This window comes from Rutidosis leptorrhynchoides, chromosome 3 (genome assembly GCF_046630445.1).
Source record: "Rutidosis leptorrhynchoides isolate AG116_Rl617_1_P2 chromosome 3, CSIRO_AGI_Rlap_v1, whole genome shotgun sequence".
NCBI classification, from domain to species: domain Eukaryota; kingdom Viridiplantae; phylum Streptophyta; class Magnoliopsida; order Asterales; family Asteraceae; genus Rutidosis; species Rutidosis leptorrhynchoides.
The window spans coordinates 543,993,815-544,011,787 of NC_092335.1; the positions used below are offsets into that span (position 1 = coordinate 543,993,815).

General features: G+C 28.5%; 1 non-coding gene across 1 annotated transcript; it reads right to left on the reverse strand.

Moving 5' to 3' along the window:
- Positions 1 to 17,383: 17,383 nt before the first annotated feature.
- LOC139903566 (small nucleolar RNA R71) lies at positions 17,384 to 17,490 on the reverse strand. The gene has a single exon (XR_011778377.1). It is a non-coding gene; the product is annotated as a small nucleolar RNA R71 (small nucleolar RNA).
- Between the last annotated feature and the right edge of the window lie 483 nt (positions 17,491 to 17,973).

A 17,973-nucleotide genomic window follows, 5' to 3' on the forward strand; every position in this document is an offset into this window, starting at 1 on the left:
ACAAATATGTTACAACAAAATAAGTTTCTTGAATGCAGTTTTTACATAATATCATACAAGCATGGACTCCAAATCTCGTCCTTATTTAAGTATGCGACAGCGGAAGCTCTTAATAATCACCTGAGAATAAACATGCTTAAAACGTCAACAAAAATGTTGGTGAGTTATAGGTTTAACCTATATATATCAAATCATAATAATAGACCACAAAATTTCATATTTCAATACACATCCCATACATAGAGATAAAAATCATTCATATGGTGAACACCTGGTAACCGACATTAACAAGATGCATATATAAGAATATCCCCATTATTTCGGGACACCCTTCGGATATGATATAAATTTCGAAGTACTAAAGCATCCGGTACTTTGGATGGGGCTTGTTGGGCCCGATAGATCTATCTTTAGGATTCGCGTCAATTAGGGTGTCTGTTCCCTAATTCTTAGATTACCAGACTTAATAAAAAGGGGCATATTCGATTTCGATAATTCAACCATAGAATGTAGTTTCACGTACTTGTGTCTATTTTGTAAATCATTTATAAAACCTGCATGTATTCTCATCCCAAAAATATTAGATTTTAAAAGTGGGACTATAACTCACCTTCACAGATTTTTACTTCGTCGGGAAGTAAGACTTGGCCACTGGCTGATTCACGAACCTATAACAATATATACATATATATCAAAGTATGTTCAAAATATATTTACAAAACTTTTAATATATTTTGATGTTTTAAGTTTATTAAGTCAGCTGTCCTCGTTAGTAACCTACAACTAGTTGTCCACAGTTAGATGTACAGAAATAAATCGATAAATATTATCTTGAATCAATCCACGACCCAGTGTATACGTATCTCAGTATTGATCACAACTCAAACTATATATATATTTTGGAATCAACCTCAACCCTGTATAGCTAACTCCAACATTCACATATAGAGTGTCTATGGTTGTTCCGAAATATATATAGATGTGTCGACATGATAGGTCGAAACATTGTATACGTGTCTATGGTATCTCAAGATTACATAATATACAATACAAGTTGATTAAGTTATGGTTGGAATAGATTTGTTACCAATTTTCACGTAGCTAAAATGAGAAAAATTATCCAATCTTGTTTTACCCATAACTTCTTCATTTTAAATCCGTTTTGAGTGAATCAAATTGCTATGGTTTCATATTGAACTCTATTTTATGAATCTAAACAGAAAAAGTATAGGTTTATAGTCGGAAAAATAAGTTACAAGTCGTTTTTGTAAAGGTAGTCATTTCAGTCGAAAGAACGACGTCTAGATGACCATTTTAGAAAACATACTTTCACTTTGAGTTTAACCATAATTTTTGGATATAGTTTCATGTTCATAATAAAAATCATTTTCTCAGAATAACAACTTTTAAATCAAAGTTTATCATAGTTTTTAATTAACTAACCCAAAACAGCCCGCGGTGTTACTACGACGGCGTAAATCCGGTTTTACGGTGTTTTTCGTGTTTCCAGGTTTTAAATCATTAAGTTAGCATATCATATAGATATAGAACATGTGTTTAGTTGATTTTAAAAGTCAAGTTAGAAGGATTAACTTTTGTTTGCGAACAAGTTTAGAATTAACTAAACTATGTTCTAGTGATTACAAGTTTAAACCTTCGAATAAGATAGCTTTATATGTATGAATCGAATGATGTTATGAACATCATTACTACCTTAAGTTCCTTGGATAAACCTACTGGAAAAGAGAAAAATGGATCTAGCTTCAATGGATCCTTGGATGGCTCGAAGTTCTTGAAGCAAAATCATGACACGAAAACAAGTTCAAGTAAGATCATCACTTGAAATAAGATTGTTATAGTTATAGAAATTGAACCAAAGTTTGAATATGATTATTACCTTGTATTAGAATGATAACCTACTGTAAGAAACAAAGATTTCTTGAGGTTGGATGATCACCTTACAAGATTGGAAGTGAGCTAGCAAACTTCAAAGTATTCTTGATTTTATGTAACTAGAACTTGTAAAATATATGAAGAACACTTAGAACTTGAAGATAGAACTTGAGAGAGATCAATTAGATGAATAAAATTGAAGAATAAAAGTGTTTGTAGGTGTTTTTGGTCGTTGGTGTATGGATTAGATATAAAGGATATGTAATTTTGTTTTCATGTAAATAAGTCATGATTGATTACTCATATTTTTGTAATTTTATGAGATATTTCATGCTAGTTGCCAAATGATGGTTCCCACATGTGTTAGGTGACTCACATGGGCTGCTAAGAGCTGATCATTGGAGTGTATATACCAATAGTACATACATCTAAAAGTTGTGTATTGTACGAGTATGAATACGGGTGCATACGAGTAGAATTGTTGATGAAACTGAACGAGGATGTAATTGTAAGCATTTTTGTTAAGTAGAAGTATTTTGATAAGTGTATTGAAGTCTTTCAAAAGTGTATGAATACATATTAAAACACTACATGTATATACATTTTAACTGAGTCGTTAAGTCATCGTTAGTCGTTACATGTAAATGTTGTTTTGAAACCTTTAGGTTAACGATCTTGTTGAATGTTGTTAACCCATTGTTTATTATAACAAATGAGATGTTAAATTATTATATTATCATGATATTATGATATATAATATATCTTAGTATGATGTATATACAGTTAAATGTCGTTACAACGATAATCGTTACATATATGTCTCGTTTCGAAATCATTAAGTTAGTAGTCTTATTTTTACATATGTATTTCATTGTTAATACACTTAATAATATATTTACTTATCATTTAACATAATTAACCAAGTGTATCAATATCTTAATATGATTCATATGTACCTAGTAAGACGTTGTTATAACGATAATCGTTATATATATCGTTTTCGAGTTTCTTAAATTAATAGTCTCATTTTTATGTATATAACTCATTGTTAAAATACCTAATGAGATACATACTTATAATAAAAACATGTTAACTATATATATAACCATATATATGTCATCGTATAGTTTTTACAAGTTTTAACGTTCGTGAATCACCGGTCAACTTGGGTGGTCAATTGTCTATATGAAACATATTTCAATTCATCAAGTCTTAACAAGTTTGATTGCTTAACATGTTGGAAACATTTAATCATGTAAATATCAATCTCAATTAATATATATAAACATGGAAAAGTTCGGGTCACTACACGGGTGGTATTCTAACTACATAGAATATCTATATATATATATAGATCAAAAGATTTCATAGATTACGGAGGAATTTACGGAATATGTCAGGCAAAGTTTACGGTAATAGATACGATAAGATATGATTTAGCAGATACGCTAAGATATGAATTTTGTCTATACACTATTCATGCAATCAATGCAGCAAGACGTGTCTAGACTAAGAATGATAAGCAGGTAATTTCCTAAGGATGGTAAGTAGATGATTTCCGACTAAAAATGATAAGAAAAACTTTTGACATGCAGACACGGTCGAAGTCCAGACTCACTAATGCATCTTAATAACTATCAGTTAGACACACTAATGCAAGACCTGGTTCGCTAAGACCACCGCTCTGATACCAACTGAAAGGACCCATTCATATACATTATAAATGATTCACAATAGTTGATTACATCGCGAGGCATTTGACCTCTATATGATACGTTTTACAAACATTGCATTCGTTTTTAAAAGACAAACTTTCTTTACATCTAAAATTGACGGCATGCATACCATTTCATATTACATCCAACTATAATTGACTTAATATTAATCTTGATGAACTCAACGACTCGAACGCAACGTCTTTCAAAGTATGTCACGAATGACTCCAAGTAATATCCTTAAAATGAGCTAATGCACAGCGGAATATTTCTTTAATACCTGAGAATAAACATGCTTTAAAGTGTCAACCAAAAGGTTGGTGAGTTCATTAGTTTATCATAATCAATCATTTTCGTAATAGTAATAGACAACAAGATTTCTGTTTATAAATATATGTACACTCGCAAGTGTATAAAAGTATTCTATAAGTTGTAGGCACCCGGTAACAAGCCTTAACGTTCATGTTTTACCCTTTGAAGTACACCAGATCAGGTGTGTTTAAAATAACCTCGAAGTACTAAAGCATCCCATAGTCAGGATGTGGTTTGTCAGGCCCAATAGATCTATCTTTAGGATTCGTGCCTACCGTACATAGACAAGTAGTTTAATGTTACCAAGCTAAGGGTATATTTCTGGTTTAAACCCACATAGAATTAGTTTTAGTACTTGTGCCTATTTAGTAAAACATTTATAAAACAGCGCATGTATTCTCAGCCCAAAAATATATAAAAAGGGAGTAATGAAACTCACAATACTGTATTTCGTAGCAATTATGTATATGACGGCACTGAACAAGTGCAGGGTTTGTCTCGGATTCATGAACCTATATTAAGTATATATATATTTATATGTTGGTCAATATCTGTCTAACAATTTAGGTCAGGTCGTAGTGTATCACAATCCTAATGCTCGAGACCGACATGCAAAAGTTAACAAAAGTCAACTTGACCCAAAATGACTTCCAAAATCTATACATGTTTATTATATAACTTATATATAGTCGTTTTATATATTTAAATATATTTATCAGATCTTATTATACTAAATAATACAAGTCATTTATTAATAAATAAAAATTTATATTTAAATTCATATATGATAAAAATATACTTTTATATATCTCAAGTAATAAAATTCACTTAATATCATAAAAATATAGTGGTATGTATTATTAATGTAATTATATTACGTGTGGTAAAAATATCTTTGTACGCATATTTATTTGATTAAATAATATTGATAATAATAATAATGATAAAAATAATAAAATGATAGTTTCAATAAAAATATTAATTTTTAGTAATAAAAATAATTTTAGTAATAACATCAACTGATAACAATTATAATAATCGTTTTAATAATAATATTAAAATTAATAATAATTCAGTTGACCATATCTTTTAATCCGTTCATCGAACCCACACGATTTCTAAATGAAAAGTTATTAATTTTTCTTTAGCTTTTCAACGACATGCATATCATATACCTTATCTCAGTAGCATATGTATCAAATTTGTGATTTATCATAAACTATTTAACGACGAAACTAAGCATACAAACATGCATAATCATATATACTCGAGGACTAGTCAGGGATACACTATTAATATATAAAAGATAAGATATGAATGCTCACGTATCAATATTGTGATTCAATATTGCAGGAAAGTACGTAGACGCAACGAAAATGATAAACGTTAGGTTGACCTCACGAGCAATACCCTCGAACAATATCCATAACCTCCATAGCTATAACCCATAATTTCCTTAGCTCTATCCCATTTGAAAACTTATTTTGAAATCGTCTGAATATAACTCCGTCGTAGTATTTTATGTATACTAATAATATCTTGAAATAATACTAAGTAAATATATATATATATATATATATATATATATATATATATATATATATATATATATATATATATATATATATATATATATATATATATATATATATATATATATATATATATATATATATATATGTAATTCGATTGAGAGAGTTTAGAGAAATATATTTTCAAGTTCCTATGAAATAATGAAACCTATTGAATTCTATTTATAATAGATTTTTGAATTATTAAAGTGAATTATTAAAGTATGAATTATTAAAGTGAATTATTAAAGTATGAATTATTAAAGTGAATTATTAAAGTATGAATTATTAAAGTGAATTATTAAAGTATGAATTATTAAAGTTAAAGTAAAGTTAAAGTATAGTAAAAGTATAAAACTATGTACGTATAATACGCGTATAAAAATATATATAATATTAATTTAAATCGTTATATATATATATATATATATATATATTTAATAAAATAAAATATAAATATCGTTATCTTTATCATACTGGTTAAGTAATGAGTTGTCAAAAAAAATACATTTCTTAAATCACAGTGGACCTCATAACATAGGCCCGTAATCATATCATAATGTATCTGATAATTCAATCATTTGATATTATCTCTTAATTCTATCGATAAATATATCGAAACAAATATGTTTATGTAAAGTATCATATATCTAATACTTTGTTAATGTTTTCAGTTAATATTATATATTATATATACATATCTATATACACATAATTGTTCGTGAATCATCGAACACGGTCAAAGGGTAATTGATTACATGAATGTAGTTCCAAACTTTTTGAGATTCAACATTACAAATTCTGCTTATCGTGTCAGAAACATATAAAGGTTAAGTTTAAATTTGGTCGGAAATTTCCGGGTCGTCACAAAATGTTTTGCTAAAGAAGATCTCACTATTCCGTTGGACGAAATCCAAATCAATGAAAAACTTCAATTCATTGAAGAACCCGTCGAAATAATGGATCGTGAGGTTAAGAAACTTAAGCAAAACAAGATACCGATTGTTAAGGTTCGATGGAATGCTCGTAGAGGACCCGAGTTCACCTGGAAGCATGAAGATCAGATGAAGAAGAAATACCCGCATCTATTTTCAGAAGATTCGTCAACACCTTCAACAGCTTAAAATTTCGGGACGAAATTTATTTAACGGGTAGGTACTGTAGTGACCCGAACTTTTCCATGTTTATATATATTAATTGAGATTGATATTTACATGACTAAATGTTTCCAACATGTTAAGCAATCAAACTTGTTAAGACTTGATTAAATGAAATAAGTTTCATATAGACAATTGATCACCCAAGTTGACCGGCGATTCACGAACGTTACAAAATTGTAAAAACTACATGTTGTGGTATATATAGACATATATATATGGTTGACATGAGATTATGATGAGTAAGTATCTCACGAAGTATATTAACAATGTGTGATATACATAAGAAATGAGATTACTAAGTTAAGAAACTCGAAATGATATATATAACGATTATCGTTATGATAACGTCTACTAAATATATATGTATCATATTAAGATATTGATACACTATATTTAACATGATAAAATTATATTTAAATATATCATTAAGTGTGTTAAAAATGAACTACAAATGTAAAAACAAGACTACTAAACTCAAGAATTACGAAACGAGACTTATATGTAACAATTATCGTTGTAACGATATTTTAATGTATATATCATATTAATAGATATTCATACATCATAATATCATGATAATATAATAATTTAACATCTCATTTGATATAATAAACATTGGGTTAACAACATTAATTGAGATCGTTAACTTAAAGGTTTCAAAACAACACTTACATGTAACGACTAACGAAGACTTAACGACTCCATTAGAATGTATATACATGTTGTGTTTTGATATGTATTCTTACACTTTTGAAAGACTTTAAGACACATATCAAAGTACTTCTACTTAACAAAAATTCTTACAATTACATCCTCGTTCAGTTTCATCAACAATTCTACTCGTATGCACCCGTATTCGTACTCGTACAATACACAGCTTTTAGATGTATGTACTATTGGTATATACACTCTAATGATCAGCTCTTAGCAGCCCATGTAAGTCACCTAACACATGTGGGAACCATCATTTGGCAACTAGCATGAAATATCTCATAAAATTACAAAAATATTAGTAATCATTCATGACTTATTTACATGAAAACAAAATTACATATCCTTTATATCTAATCCATATACCAACGACCAAAAACACCTACAAACACTTTCATTCTTCAATTTTCTTCATCTAATTGATCTCTCTCAAGTTCCATCTTCAAGTTCTAAGTGTTCTTCATAAATTCCATAAGTATAGTTTCATAAAAATCAAGAATACTTCCAAGTTTGCAAATCTACTTCCAAGCTTTCTAATCCATTCCAAGTAATCATATAAGATCAAGGAACCTTTGTTATTTACAGTAGGTTATCTTTCTAATTCAAGGTAATATTCATATTCAAATTTTGATTCAATTTCTACAACTATAACAATCTTATTTCGAGTGAAAATCTTACTTGAACTGTTTTCGTGTCATGATTCTGCTTCAAGAACTTTTAAGCCATCCAATGATCCTTTGAAGCTAGATCCATTTTTCTCATTTTCAGTAGTTTTATCCAGAAAACTTGAGGTAGTAATGATGTTCATAACATCATTCGGTTCATACATATAAAGCTATCTTATTCGAAGGTTTAAACTTGTAATCACTAGAACATAGTTTAGTTAATTCTAAACTTTTTCGCAAATAAAAGTTAATCCTTCTAACTTGACTTTTAAAATCAACTAAATACATGTTCTATATCTATATGATATGCTAACTTAATGATTTAAAACCTGGAAACACGATGAACACCATAAAATCGGATATACACCGTCGTAGTAAAACCGGGGGCTGTTTTGGTTTGGATAATTAAAAACTATGATAAACTTTGATTTAAAAGTTTTTCTCTGGGAAAATAATTTTTCATATGAACATGAAACTATATCCAAAAATCTTGGTTAAACTCAAAGTGAAAGTATGTTTTTCAAAATGGTCATCAAGATGTCGTTCTTTCGACGGAAATGACTACCTCTTTAGTAATTGACATGTAACTTAAATTTCCGACTATAAACCTATACATTTTCTGTTTGGATTCTTAAATTAGAGTTCAATATGAAACCATAGCAATTTGATTCACTCAAAACGGATTTAAAATGAAAAAGTTATGGGTAAAACAAGATTGGATATTTTTGATCTTTTTAGCTACGGGAAATGTTTAGCAGATCTAAACAAATCATATCCTAGCTAACTTATATTTTATTATACATGTATTCTAATATATTATGTAATCTTGAGATACCATAGACACGTATGCAAATGTTTTGACATATCATATCGACCCACGTATATATATTATTTGGAACAACCATAGACACTCTATATGCAGTAATGTTGGAGTTAGCTATACAGGGTTGAGGTTGATTCCAAAAATATATATACTTTGAGTTGTAATTTAGCCTGAGACGTGTATACACTGGGTCGTGGATTGATTCAAGATAATATATATCGATTTATTTCTGTACATCTAACTGTGGACAACTAGTTGTAGGTTACTAACGGGGACAGCTGACTTAATACACTCAAATCTTTAAAACATAACAAAAATGGTTGTAATTATATTTTGATCATACTTTGATATATATATATATACATATTTGTATAGGTTCGTGAATTGATCCGTGGCCAAGTCTTATTTCCGAGGAAGGAAATATCTGTGAAAGTGAGTTATAGTCCCACTTTTAAAATCTAATATTTTTGGGATGAGAATACATGCAGGTTTTATAAATGATTTACAAAATAGACACAAGTACGTGAAACTACATTCTATGGTTGAATTATCGAAATCGAATATGCCCCTTTTTATTAAGTCTGGTAATCTAAGAATTAGGGAACAGACACCCTAATTGACGCGAATCCTAAAGATAGATCTATTGGGCCTAACAAACCCCATCCAAAGTACCGGATGCTTTAGTACTTCAAAATTTATATCATATCCGAAGGGTGTCCCGGATTGATGGGGATATTCTTATATATGCAGTACCAGGTGTTCACCATATGAATGATTTTTATCTCTATGTATGGGATGTGTATTGAAATATGAAATCTTGTGGTCTACTGTTACAATTTGATATATATAGGTTAAACCTATAACTCACCAACATTTTTGTTGACGTTTAAAGCATGTTTATTCTCAGGTGAATACTAAGAGCTTCCGCTGTTGCATACTAAAATAAGGACAAGATTTGGAGTCCATGTTTGTATGATATTGTGTAAAAACTGCATTCAAGAAACATATGTCGATGTAATATATTTCTATTGTAAACCATTATGTAATGGTCGTCTGTAAACAGTATATTTTAGATTATCATTATTTGATAATCTACGTAATGTTTTTAAAACCTTTATTGATAAAATAAAGGTTATGGTTGTTTTAAAAATGAATGCAGTCTTTGAAAAACGTCTCATATAGAGGTCAAAACCTCGCAACGAAATCAATTAATATGGAACGTTTATAATCAATATGAACGGGACATTTCACTAGTTACATATGCGGTTGAGATAAGGTATAAGATATGCATGTCTTTGGAAAACTAGCGAAAAATTAAGAACTTTTCATTTATATATCGAATGGTTTCGATGAAAGGATTAGAAGTTATAGTCATTTGAATTTTTGTATTATTATTAAAAAAAATGATTATTATTATCGTCGTTATTATCGTCATTATAGTTTTTATCTAATTATTATTATTATTATTATTATTATTATTATTATTATTATTATTATTATTATTATTATTATTATTATTATTATTATTATTATTATTATTATCATTATCAATAAAAGGTATTATCATTAAAAATTGTTACTTTTACTATCGTTATTATCGTTAAAGTTATAATTAGTATTATTATTATTATTATCATTAAAATAGTCATTAGTATTATCATTAATATTATCATAATATTATTATAATTAGTATTATTATAATTAAAACTAATATTAGTAACACCTAATTATTATGATTACTATTATTATCATTAATATGAACGCGATATAAAAGACGATTAAAAGCTATTAAATGAATCGATTTGGAAATAATGAGTATGGGTATCATGATGAAATTTAAAATATCGTAAGATATTGATTTAGATAAAATTATCGTTTTTCATTATTTTTATCACTATTATTATTAAAAGTATTATTAATATTAAAACTATCATTTTTACAAAAATTATTATTTTTAATAGGAATATCATTGTTAATATAAAATTTCATTATTATTATTAATAACAATTATCATTTTATCATAATACCATTTTTCGTAAATATAAATATTGTTATTATTATTAGTAGAATAATAATAATCATTATTACAAAATAATACAACTTTTACTTACTATTATTATTATCGATATTATTTTATCAAATAAATATGTGATACAAAGATATTTTTCTACGTGTAAAATAATTACATTAATAATACCTATCATATTATTTTTATGATATTAAATGAACTTTATAAATTTTATTACTTAAGATATATAAAAGCATTTTTTTATAAAAATTTTATTTATTAATAAATGAATTATATTTTACTCTAATAAAATCTGTTAAAAATATTTAAATATATAAAACGACTATATTTAAGTTATATAATAATCATGAATAGATCTTGGAAGTCATTTTGGTCGAGTTGACTTTTGTTGACTTTTGCATATTAGTCTCGAGCATTAGGATTGTGATACACTACGGTTTAACATAAATTGTTAATCAGATATTGACCAACATACAATATATATATATATATATATATATATATATATATATATATATATATATATATATATATATATATATATATATATACTTAATTTAGGTTCGTGAATCCAAGGCCAACCTTGCACTTGTTCAATGACGACATATGTATTGTTACTACGAAATACAGTATTGTGAGTTTCATTACTCCATTTTTAAATGCTTTTGTAATATATATTTTTGGGACTGAGAATACATGCGCTTTTATAAATGTTTTACGAAATAGACACAAGTAATCGAAACTACATTATATGGTTGAATGGATCGAAGCCGAATATGCCCCTTTTTAGCTTGGTAGCCTAAGAATTAGGGAACAGTACCCCTAATTGACGCGAATCCTAAAGATAGATCTATGGGCCTAACAAACCCCATCCGAGGTATGGATGCTTTAGTACTTCGATTTTTATACAGACAAGAGGATTCTGTTATACAGACGAGAGGATTCTGTTTTGGGGATATTCTATACGCATCTTGTTAATGTCGGTTTCCAGGTGTTCACCATATGAATGATTTTACCTTAATGCAGACGAGAGGATTCTGCTTGAGGATTATGTTTATAAAAAGAAAATCTTGTGGTCTATTAAAATTATGGAAATGATCGATTATGATAAACTAATGAACTCACCAACCTTTTGGTTGACACTTTTAAGCATGTTTATTCTCGGGTATTAAAGAAATCTTCCGTTGTGCATTAGCTCATTTTAAGGATATTACTTGGAGTCGTTCATGATATATTTCAAAAAACGTTGCATTCAAGTGGTTGAGTTCAGTAAAGATCATTATTAAGTAGATGATAGATTAAGTCATCTATAGTTTTGATATATTATGAAATGATATGTATATCTGTCAACTTTCGATGTAATGAAAGGTTATCTTTTAAAAACGAATGCAATCCTTGTAAAATGTATCATATAGAGGTCAATTACCTCACGATGTAATCATATGTTATTGTATTCGTCCTTATGGATTAGGACGGGTCATCTCACCGTGCACTTATAAATAATAAATGTGAAAGACCTAAACCAAACAGCCCTCACGGCTTAACCGTTGTGTCGTGGTGTGACCGTCGACATTCCTTCTTTTGGAAACAGCAAAAATAATACGATGACCGAAGGCACACAAAGTTTCTAGCGCCGCTGCAGGAGAAGTTTTTTCCTAAAAGCTTCCGAAGACGTTTTAATCAAGATTCGTATTTTTAAATTATTATAGACCCTTTTGGTAGAATAGTTCGACCAAAAGTTTATGCTTTTATAATATTATAATAAGATAATATTTAAAAAACTAATATATATATATATATATATATATATATATATATATATATATATATATATATATATATATATATATATATATATATATATATATATATATATAATTATAATTTAAAAAATAAAAAATATATATTTTATAGAAAATAAAATAATACTTGTTAAAAAATATTTTAAAATTATATATTTTATAAAAAACCATTAAAATTAAAAATATAAAAACTTAAAAATAAATATTATATATATATATATATATATATATATATATATATATATATATATATATATATATATATATATATATATAACTTAAAATTTCAAAAGTAACTTAGTGAAATTAGTTTAATTTCATAAGTAACTGAAATTAAACCCTATATTATAAATCTTATTAATACAAACTGTCAATTTCATGATTTTTCTTTCGATAATCCTGTCTCACACTTAAGTCGATTTATCGATATCTCAGACTCATATAAAAAATATGGTTGTACTATAAATGATGTACGACTTCTCTCATTTCCATATTCTTTATTCTCGTACTCCTCAACGTGATTTGAAGGAATTGAACCTAGTTCTATCTCATCTTAGGAAGAACTCATGATAATGCTAAAAACGAACATATATTTCATAGCATTATTCCTCAAGAAAGACAAGCTTTTAGTTGCAACTGTTCTATTTACAAGTGATATTCGTTTAAATAATAAAAGGTGAAGACAAAAGACAGATTCGACGAATTGAAGACGCAAACGACCAAAAAGCTCAAAAGTACAAAATACAATCAATGAGGTTCCAATTATTGATAAGAAACGTCTCAAAATTACAAGAGTACAAGATTCAAAACGCAAAGTACAAGATATTAAATTGTACGCAAGGACGTTCGAAAATCCGGAACCGGGACCAGAGTCAACTCTCAACGCTCGACGCAACGGACTAAAAATTACAAGTCAACTATGCATATGAATATAATATAATATATAATTAATTCTTAAAATTAATATATATATTATATTATATTTATAAAACGTCGGCACAAGGAAACAAGCAACATGAGAGCTCTCCCAGCTGGCCATGCGATCGCATGGCCAGGAAGAAGAAAGTCCATGCGATCGCATGGCATGAAAAGTCAGGCCACATCTCCTATAAATTCGCAGTTTGGTGAACGCAAAAACATATATCTATCTCTCTCTCAATATATACGTAAATATATATATATATATATATATATAATTTATATTTTAATTTTAATTTTAATTTTAAATCCTAATAATAAGGGTATGTTAGCAAATGTTGTAAGAGTGTAAGTCGAAATTCTGTCCGTGTAACGCTACGCTATTTTTAATCATTGTAAGTTATGTTCAACCTTTTTAATTTAATGTCTCGTAGCTAAGTTATTATTATGCTTATTTAATCCAAAGTAATCATGATGTTGGGCTAATTACTAAAATTGGGTAATTGGGCTTTGTACCATAATTGGGGTTTGGACAAAAGAACGACACTTGTGGAAATTAGACTATGGGCTATTAATGGGCTTTATATTTGTTTAACTAAATGATAGTTTGTTAATGTTAATATAAAGATTTACAATTGGGCGTCCCTATAAATTACCATATACACTCGATCGGACACGATGGGCGGGGTATTTATATGTACGAATAATCGCTCATTTAACTGGACACGGGAATGGATTAATAGCCACTAGAATAATTAAAACAGGGGTGAAATTATGTACAAGGACACTTGGTATAATTGATAACAAAATATTAAATCCTTGGGTTACACTCAGTCGACATCCTGGTGTAATTATTAAACAAAGTATTAAAATCTTGTTACAGTTTAAGTCCCTAATTAGTTGGAATATTTAACTTCGGGTATAAGGATAATTTGACGAGGACACTCGCACTTTATATTTATGACTGATGGACTGTTATGGACAAAAACCAGACGGACATATTAAATAATCCAGGACAAAGGACAATTAACCCATGGGCATAAAACTAAAATCAAGACGTCAAACATCATGGTTACGGAAGTTTAAATAAGCATAATTCTTTTATTTCATATTTAATTTCCTTTATTTTATATTTAATTGCACTTCTAATTATCGCATTTTTATTGTTATTGTATTTAATTGCACTTTTAATTATCGTACTTTTTAATTATCGCAAGTTTATTTTATCGCACTTTTATTATTCGCAATTTCATTATCGTTATTTACTTTACGCTTTAAATTAAGTCTTGTATTTATTTATTATTTTACATTTGGTTTTAACTGCGACTAAAGTTTGAAAATCGACAAACCGGTCATTAAACGGTAAAAACCCCCCTTTATAATAATATTACTTATATATATATTTGTATTTTTATAAAAGTAAACTAATATAGCGTTAAGCTTTGTTTAAAGATTTTCCCTGTGGAACGAACCGGACTTACTAAAAACTACACTACTGTACGATTAGGTACACTGCCTATAAGTGTTGTAGCAAGGTTTAAGTATATCCATTCTCTAAATAAATAAATATCTTGTGTAAAATTGTATCGTATTTAATAGTATTTCCTGCTAAAATATAAAGCTATTTTATATACACATCGCATAACATCAAGTTATTTTTGGCGCCGCTGCCGGGGACAAATCTAGCTTAAAAGCCAGAAGCGCAACACTATATAAAAAAAAGATTTTTATTTTTAAGTTTACTTTTATAAAAAAATACGCTTTTGTAAAAATACGTTTTAAATATTCTAAAATATAAAAAGAAAAATATAAATATAAATATTTTTAAGAGTTTGTTAAATATTTAAGTTCCATAAAAGTTTCTTTATCTTTATTTTATAAAAATATAAGTTTTATTTAATTTATATAAATATATTATATAAATATATAAAACAGAAAAATAAAACACAAATCAGAAAAAGAAAAAAAAACACTCGAGTCCAGTACTGTAGCAGCCCAGTAACTGGCCCGAAACCCTAGCCCATGCGATCGCATGGCTGGGTAACTTAGGACTCATGCGATCGCATGAGCCCTGCTGACACGCCACAGTTTGACATCGTACTGCATTAATTACGGATTATAATTATTATTATTATATTTAAACCCTAATTAGGGTTATATATTATATTATTTAGTTTAGTTTATTTATTATTTGTATTATTTAGTTAAATTAGTTTAAATAAATTATAAATTTAATAGTTTTATAAAATAAATAATATAAAAATAATATTTTTATAAAAATTATACTTTTTACAACTTTTTGTATATTTTTATATTTTGTCCCTTTTTAATAGTTTTAGCGTAATTTTTGTATTTTTAGCTCATATTTAGTTTTAAACATAGTTTTTGCCATAGTTATTTTTACTTCTAGATTTTTAGGCTTTGCCGTAAAATCCCTTAAGTGCTTTTTCTTTAGACTAAGATTTAGGTGCTTTAGAATTTTGTGACGCCTTTTTAAGTTTTAGTTTCTTTTTAAGTTATTTCCATTTGGGATTTAGTTTTTCCTGTAAGCTTTAATATTTTTAGACACCTTTTACCTATGTATCAATTATCATTCCAATTAGTAATTTCAATTTGCGATTATAATTTTAAGTTAGTTGTAGTAATAAGGTTAGGTTAGTCAAGTGTTTTTAAGTTTTATAAGTTTCTTTTATTTTTCCGTCACCTTTTATTTTTCAACCATTTTTCTTTTTCGACCTTTTTCGACGCACTCTTTTTCTTTCTTATTTCTCGCTATTCTAGTTTTAGGACATAGATTTTTATTCTACTTCTTATCTAAATTTCTTAAAATTACGAAAATTTATTTTTAAGTGGTTAAATTGATAGACATCAAAATTTTCTGGTTCGTAGTAATAGTTGGATTTGTACGTGGACCGAGTTATTAGAGCCAAACAGTCCTCAATTATATTAAGACCAAACGAATCCTGCCCCTCTGCTGCATCTTTTGGCTATTCGAAACGTGGGCAAAATCAGAAAAGTCTATTGATTGGATAACTTATTATAATTTTTCTTTCCTTTTAAAAACTAATAGGATATTCAGTGAATGCACCGAGCAAGACGTTCATCACCTTTTGTACGTTCACCACCTGTAACTAGATCAAGACATTTAGCAAATATTACCGCCGTTGATTTTTCTTTAGAATCGTCATCCAGTCGACCAAGTACTCCAGTTCAAATTTCCGATAATCCATTTTTTGAACCCGACCTCACAATTGAGAATCCGGAGAATATTCAGGGACGATTCATAGATCCTGAACCATTAAATTTTCCTCCGGAACCACCAATCATTCAAACAGAGATTGTTGAGGAACGAACCATTAAATCAGAATCCTCTAGTGATTCCGATTCAACAAATTCAATTATGGAAGTAACAGAACCTTTAAGTATGGAAGACCGAATGAGAGCTAAACGCACTGGCCAAGGTCACGCAATTACTCATCCAGATATTAATGCGCCAGATTATGAAATCAAAGGACAAATTCTACACATGGTGACTAATCAATGCCAATTTAGTGGTGCGCCGAAGGAAGATCCAAATGAACATCTACGTACCTTTAATAGGATCTGCACACTATTTAAAATCCGAGAAGTGAAGGATGAACAGATATATCTCATGTTATTTCCCTGGACTTTAAAGGGAGAAGCCAAAGATTGGTTGGAATCGTTACCTGAAGGGGCGATTGATACATGGGACGTTTTAGTTGAAAAATTTCTTAAACAATTCTTTCCTGCATCTAAAGCCGTAAGACTTCAAGGAGAAATTATTACATTCACACAGAAGCCAAATGAAACTCTATATGAGGCGTGGACAAGATTTGGGAAGTTATTAAGAGGATGTCCGCAACATGGTTTAGATACCTGTCAAATAGTACAAATATTCTACCAAGGATGCGATATCACTACAAGGAAAGACATAGATATAGCAGCTGGTGGTTCTATTATGAAGAAAACCGAAACTAATGCTTACAAAATTATTGATAACACTGCTTCCCACTCACATGAGTGGCACCAAGAAAAAGATATCGTTAGATCATCTAAAACAGCTAGAGCCGATTCTAGCCATGACTTAGATTCCATTTCCGCAAAGATAGATGCTGTCGAGAGATGAATGGAAAAGATGACTAAAGATATTCACTCAATACGAATTAGTTGTGAGCAGTGTGGAGGACCACATTTGACAAAAGATTGTCTCAGTATTGAATTAACAATGGAACAAAGAGAGAATATTTCATACATAAACCAAAGGCCTGGAAATAATTATCAGAATAATTATCAACCGCCAAGACCGATTTACAATCAAAACCAGAACTATAACCGAAATATTCCATACAACAA